At 41.5% G+C, this 7,500-nt stretch overlaps 2 non-coding genes across 2 annotated transcripts; both read left to right on the forward strand.

The window, feature by feature from the left end:
* The first annotated feature begins 49 nt into the window (after nt 1–49).
* Nucleotides 50–122, forward strand: trnar-ccu. Its single transcript has one exon. It is a non-coding gene; the product is annotated as a tRNA-Arg (tRNA).
* A 1,318-nt stretch (nt 123–1,440) lies between these two features.
* Nucleotides 1,441–1,513, forward strand: trnar-ccu. The gene has a single exon. It is a non-coding gene; the product is annotated as a tRNA-Arg (tRNA).
* The last annotated feature ends 5,987 nt before the right edge of the window (nt 1,514–7,500 follow it).

Genomic DNA, 7,500 nt, shown 5'->3' on the forward strand with positions numbered 1-7,500 from the left:
AAATACTTTGTACGTGTGAACTCTACAGTACTAAACCACATGGAGTATAGCCCCAGTGGCCCAATGGATAAGGCACTGGCCTCCTAAGCCAGGGATTGTGGGTTCGAGTCCCATCTGGGGTAAAGTGTTGTTGCCTGGCAGCATCAAAGCTTTGGAAGGTGGACCCTCCTGGATATCTAGTTAGTAAAACACTAAAACAGCATCTGTAACAACAGAAGTACACAAATTCAGACACAGTACATCTTGGATCCTCTGTGTCCTTGAACGCACCACGGTCTACAAACTGCTGCTCATTCTTCTGGGATTTATATTTTGTGTGAAAGCAGTCACACTTTCTGAGTGTTTGAGAGTGGAGCAGCAAACTGAAGAGAGCTGTCCAACCAGAGAGACCCGATTCAGTGTATTCACCCTCCTCTTCCTCCTCTTCCTCCTCCTCCTCTTCCTCTTCCTCCTCTTCCTCCTCCTCCTCCTCCTCCTCTCCTCCTCCTCTTCCTCCTCTCCCCCCTCCTCTTCCTCCTCTTCTTCCTCCTCCTCCTCCTCTTCCTCCTCCTCCTCCTCTTCTTCCTCCTCTTCCTCCTCTTCCTCCTCCCCTCTTTATATTCCTGTGACTCCTCTCTCTAATATGATCTTTCTTTCTTTAAAATGGAAACTACTACCAATATTAATTATGCTGACACCATGTTCGTTTTGTTCTCAGAACTTTAACTAAATTTCTCTTTGAATCAAATCTAAAAAAAAAAATACTTCTTTCTGAGAATTCTGAGATTTTCAGAAAGTAAAAAAAAAGAAATATAAGAATTTTTACTTTCTTCTCAGAACAAAAAATATATTGCTTTTTTTCGAATTACAACTTTTTTTAATCTAATACTTCTATCTATCAGAAGAACAAAAAATGTACGTTTAAAAAATGTGACTTTTTTCATAATTCTTAGATTTTCAGAAAATTTCAAAAAATCAAATGTTTTTTTCTTACTTTTTTCTAAGAATTCAAAGAAAACAGAAATCACTTTTTTTCAGACCTCAATCATTCTTTCTAAAATATTTACTTTTTTTCTCAGAATGTTGACATTTTTCTCAGAACCCCCCAAAATGAGCTTTTGGTCAGATTGTTTTCCCTCAAAATTCTGCACATTTCAGAAATTCAAAATTACAAAAATCTGGGAATTAAAAATAAAATAAACTTTCGGTCAGACCTGAATAATTGTTTTTCAAAAATGTGACATTTTTCTCCGAATTTTGACTATTTTCTCAGAACTCAAAACATTTGTAACTTTGCTCAGAGCCCTGTCTGTTATCAGAGGGTCTCTGTGCTGCCCACACTTCAGAGTGGGCTGTGGAGAGAAGCTCTGCTCGTTGGAGAGCTTCATCTCTGCAGAGAATAAAGACAATAGAAGAGCAGTCATACGGACACAGAGCTGCAGACAATAGAGAGGTTCATTAGCCCCAGTGGCCCAATGGATAAGGCACTGGCCTCCTAAGCCAGGGATTGTGGGTTCGAGTCCCATCTGGGGTAAAATGTTGTTGCCTGGCAGCATCAAAGCTTTGGAAGGTGGACCCTCCTGGATATCTAGTTCGTAAAACACTAAAAACAGCATCTGTAAATACACAGCAAAGGTTAATTGTCTGCTTCCTGCCTCCTTGTCTTTGAACGCACCACGGTCTATATACTGCTATAATAATTCAGTTCTAAATTCTCACTGTTTTTCTCAGAATTCTGACTTTTTCTAAGAAATTCTTTAAAAAATCACAAATATTATTATATTTCTCAAAATGTTTTATGAACAATACAAAAAAAACAACATTTTTTTAATTTTTGGTCAGATACATACAAATGTAACTTTTCTCAGAATTTTCAATGCAGGTATTTTAATTCTAACAGACTCTTTCACAGTGTGGTATCAGTATCAGATGACTTCCTCTCATCAGTGGATCCATCCAGAGGAGTTTCACTGCCGTCCCCCACTCCTCTCTGCTCTCCAGGGTTACACAAAGCTGCAGCAGAGAACCGTCAGTAAAGGGTTCATGCAGGCGGAGGGAAGCCCTGGCTTTTACCACGTAGTAAAACTCACTATGCAATATTTATATCCCCTTTCTCTTTCTCTACTCTACACATCCCTCTCTTGCTGCCTTCAACTACTTCCCTCCTTCCTCTCCATTATCTCTTCTCTTTCCATCTTCTGCTTCCTGTACCTGACACTGATCCCCTTCTCCCAGTGGATGTGATACACTGCTCACCAAACACTGAAGTACAAAGTAGATTCCCCTCCTGGATATCTAGTTTGTAACGCACCTAAAACAGCGTCTAGAAGTACACCCATTCAGATTCAAAGTACATTTGACTTTGGCTCGGATCTTGTAAAAATGACTTTTTTCTCAAAATTCTGAGACTTTGAGAAAGAAATATATATTTTATTTTGTCTCAGAATTCTGACATTCTTCTCAGAATAAAACAAAAACACCCTTTTCTCAGAATTTAGAGATTTTCTGAAAGGAATTACTATTTTCTCAGAACCCCAAAAATGTAACTTTTGGTCAGATCTAAACAAATTGACTTTTTTGAATTCTCCAAATTCTTCTATTTTCAGAAAATCAAATATGTTTTTCAGACTTCTTTTCTAGGAATTCACTTTTGGTGAGACCTGAATAATTGTGTCTCAAAAATGTGACTTTGTTTGCTGCTAATGCTACACCGCAAGAGCTAACACATTAGCATTGGGACCGAAAGTGGTAAAGACAGGACTCCATCTTTTTAAGGGAGGTATCCTCATCTCACTGCTGTTGGGATATCCCTTTAAACACAATGCTAGCTTTGCATTTAGCTTACCCAACTACACAAGACACGCATCTCTGGGGTGTCTGAGGTCAGGTGTGGGTTTGTTTCCATGAAGGGAAGCCGCACACATCTCTGAAAACAAATACATCTCCATCTCAGAAAACTGTTTCATTTCTTCTCGTTTCCTCTCGCCAGCTGCCTCTGTTTATTTATCTCTGTGCTCGCCTCTCAAGATCCTCCTGAAGCCGGCAAGCCTTTCTCTATATACAGTGTATTTATAGCACACACACACACACACACACACACACACACACACACACACACACACACACACACACACACACACACACACACACTCACACACACACACACACACACACACACACACACACACACACACACACACACACACACACACACACACACACACACACACACACACACACACACACACACACACACACACATTGTTTCCTCTAATTTCCTTTCCTCTTCTCTTCCCTGGTTTCCTCTATTCTAATTACCTTTCCGCTTGTTTCCTTTCCTCTTCCCTTTTCTTGTTTCCTCTCCTCTCCTCGCTCTTATTTCCTTTCCTCTCTTATCCTCTTCTCTCCTGTCGTTTACTTTTTCTCGTGTCTCCTCGTGTTCTTCCCTTTCGTAACCTTTTCTTGTTTCCTCTCCTCTCATGTCCTTTTCCTTTCCTCTCCTCTCATGTCCTTTTCCTATGTCCTTTTCCTTTCCTCTCCTCTCATGTCCTTTTCCTTTCCTCTCCTCTCCTCTCAATATAATCAGCATATAGTGTGTTTTTTTATTTAAAGAAGACTATATGACAATTATAATATATATATATAATATTGGCCTCCAAAAACAAAGTGGAGTAGAAGTTTAAAGTGGCATAAAATGGCTACACACACACACACACACACACACACACACACACACACACACACACACACACACACACACACACTGACCCATTTTCAGTAATGAGGGGCTTTTATGCCTCCGAGGCTTTTGTTAAAACACACACACACACACACAATCTGCTGCTTTGTGCTCACATGTGTGTGTTCAGTGTGTGTCTACATTCTCCTGGCTCATACATCATGTTGTGTGTGTGTGTGCGTGTGTGTGGTGGTGTGTGACATGCGGATGCGTGAGGCTGTGTGTTGTGTGTGTATGCGTTGCGTGTGTGTGGTGTGGTTGTGTGTGTGTATGACCGTGCGTGAATGAGTGTGGTATGTGGGTGGTGTGAGTGTGTGTGTGTGTGTGTGTGTGAGTGCGTGCGTGTGTATGTATGTGTGTGTGTGTGTGCGTGTGTGTGCGTGTGTGTGTGCGTGCGTGCGTGTGTGTGTGTGTGTGTGTGTGTGTGTGTGTATGCGTGCGTGCGTGTGTGCGTGTGTGTGTGTGTGTGTGTGTCAGGGTTTTATCAGCCCGTAACTCACTTGTTAAACTGCATGATCATAATCCCTTTTACCTTTGAGGCACAGATCTCTCAGCGCAGAGACGTGTTTGAGTGCTTCGTGTTTCCACGTCTCATTACTTCCTTTAAGAGTCAAACCAACAGACCAACAACACTGGCTATCCCCTGGTCGATACACCCACTGTTTCAGGGAGGCTGTGGCTCAGTGGATAGTGTGCTGGACTTTGAATCAGGGTTCGATAGCGAGTTTGAGTCCCACTGCAGTCGTTGTGTCCCTGAGACGCTTCACCCCAAAGTGCTCCTGAGGGGATTGTCCACAGCACCGAATGTTTCTAAAATGTTCCCTCTGTGCCGAGTGTATTGTGTTCTACTACGTCATCCGTCTTGACCTGGAAGTGTGTGTGAGCAGTATGTGAACAGGTGAGTGCCTGTTACTGGAGTGTGTCCACGTTCAAACACACACTCAGAACAGCAGGGGAGAAAACAAGTGTCCTACATTGCACACACACAGCATTGAAATTGTATTTTGGGACGTGGACACTGACCTCAGAATCAGAGTCCTTCATCCAACTTAACAAAACAACAACAACAACAACAACACACACCTGGAACAGGACGCTGCAACATACCAGAGGGTCTGAGGAGTGGGCAGAGCCACACAGCTTGGGTGTAATATTGAAACCATCCAGAGAAAGCTAGAAAACACAGCCTGATGTTTCTGACTCTCTCACGGTATATGCTATATTAGGTAAGTCTCTCATTTCCTTTCCACTCTTATCCTTTCTCTCCTCTCGTTGACTTTTTCTCATCTCCTAGTTTCTTCCTCTCTGATTTCCTTTCCTCCCATCTTGTTTTCTTTCCTCTCATTTCCTTCCCTCTTGTTTCCTCACCTCTCCTCCCACCTCCTGCCCTTTTTATTGTATAGCAGTTTGTACTTTAAAGAGTCCTCTCCTGCTGATGTTCAGGTGTATATCAGTATGTAGTGTCTCTACTTTAAAGAGTCCTCTCCTGCTGATGTTCAGGTGTATATCAGTATGTAGTGTCTCTACTTTAAAGAGTCCTCTCCTGCTGATGTTCAGGTGTATATCAGTATGTAGTGTCTCTACTTTAAAGAGTCCTCTCCTGCTGATGTTCAGGTGTATATCAGTATGTAGTGTCTCTACTTTAAAGAGTCCTCTCCTGCTGATGTTCAGGTGTATATCAGTATGTAGAGTCCCTACTTTAAAGAGTCCTCTCCTGCTGATGTTCAGGTGTATATCAGTATGTAGTGTCTCTACTTTAAAGAGTCCTCTCCTGCTGATGTTCAGGTGTATATCAGTATGTAGAGTCCCTACTTTAAAGAGTCCTCTCCTGCTGATGTTCAGGTGTATATCAGTATGTAGTGTCTCTACTTTAAAGAGTCCTCTCCTGCTGATGTTCAGGTGTATATCAGTATGTAGTGTCTCTACTTTAAAGAGTCCTCTCCTGCTGATGTTCAGGTGTATATCAGTATGTAGTGTCTCTACTTTAAAGAGTCCTCTCCTGCTGATGTTCAGGTGTATATCAGTATGTAGAGTCCCTACTTTAAAGAGTCCTCTCCTGCTGATGTTCAGGTGTATATCAGTATGTAGTGTCTCTACTTTAAGAGTCCACTCCTGCTGATGTTCAGGTGTATATCAGTATGTAGTGTCTCTACTTTAAAGAGTCCTCTCCTGCTGATGTTCAGGTGTATATCAGTATGTAGTGTCTCTACTTTAAAGAGTCCTCTCCTGCTGATGTTCAGGTGTATATCAGTATGTATTGTCCCTACTTTAAAGAGTCCTCTCCTGCTGATGTTCAGGTGTATATCAGTATGTAGTGTCTCTACTTTAAAGAGTCCTCTCCTGCTGATGTTCAGGTGTATATCAGTATGTAGTTGTCTCTACTTTAAAGAGTCCTCTCCTGCTGATGTTCAGGTGTATATCAGTATGTAGTGTCTCTACTTTAAAGAGTCCTCTCCTGCTGATGTTCAGGTGTATATCAGTATGTAGAGTCCCTACTTTAAAGAGTCCTCTCCTGCTGATGTTCAGGTGTATATCAGTATGTAGTGTCTCTACTTTAAAGAGTCCTCTCCTGCTGATGTTCAGGTGTATATCAGTATGTAGTGTCTCTACTTTAAAGAGTCCTCTCCTGCTGATTGTTCAGGTGTATATCAGTATGTAGTGTCTCTACTTTAAAGAGTCCTCTCCTGCTGATGTTCAGGTGTATATCAGTATGTAGTGTCTCTACTTTAAAGAGTCCTCTCCTGCTGATGTTCAGGTGTATATCAGTATGTAGTGTCTCTACTTTAAAGAGTCCTCTCCTGCTGATGTTCAGGTGTATATCAGTATGTAGTGTCTCTACTTTAAAGAGTCCTCTCCTGCTGATGTTCAGGTGTATATCAGTATGTAGAGTCCCTACTTTAAAGAGTCCTCTCCTGCTGATGTTCAGGTGTATATCAGTATGTAGTGTCTCTACTTTAAAGAGTCCTCTCCTGCTGATGTTCAGGTGTATATCAGTATGTAGAGTCCCTACTTTAAAGAGTTCTCTCCTGCTGATGTTCAGGTGTATATCAGTATGTAGAGTCCCTACTTTAAAGAGTTCTCTCCTGCTGATGTTCAGGTGTATATCAGTATGTAGTGTCTCTACTTTAAAGAGTCCTCTCCTGCTGATGTTCAGGTGTATATCAGTATGTAGTGTCTCTACTTTTAAAGAGTCCTCTCCTGCTGATGTTCAGGTGTATATCAATATGTAGTGTCTCTACTTTAAAGAGTCCTCTCCTGCTGATGTTCAGGTGTATATCAGTATGTAGAGTCCCTACTTTAAAGAGTCATCTCCTGCTGATGTTCAGGTGTATATCAGTATGTAGTGTCTCTACTTTAAAGAGTCCTCTCCTGCTGATGTTCAGGTGTATATCAGTATGTAGTGTCTCTACTTTAAAGAGTCCTCTCCTGCTGATGTTCAGGTGTATATCAGTATGTAGTGTCTCTACTTTAAAGAGTCCTCTCCTGCTGATGTTCAGGTGTATATCAGTATGTAGTGTCTCTACTTTAAAGAGTCCTCTCCTGCTGATGTTCAGGTGTATATCAGTATGTAGTGTCTCTACTTTAAAGAGTCCTCTCCTGCTGATGTTCAGGTGTATATCAGTATGTAGTGTCTCTACTTTAAAGAGTCCTCTCCTGCTGATGTTCAGGTGTATATCAGTATGTAGTGTCTCTACTTTAAAGAGTTCTCTCCTGCTGATGTTCAGGTGTATATCAGTATGTAGTGTCTCTACTTTAAAGAGTCCTCTCCTACAGATGTTCAG

This window comes from Gymnodraco acuticeps, unplaced genomic scaffold, assembly GCF_902827175.1.
Source record: "Gymnodraco acuticeps unplaced genomic scaffold, fGymAcu1.1, whole genome shotgun sequence".
Taxonomy (NCBI): Eukaryota; Metazoa; Chordata; class Actinopteri; order Perciformes; family Bathydraconidae; genus Gymnodraco; species Gymnodraco acuticeps.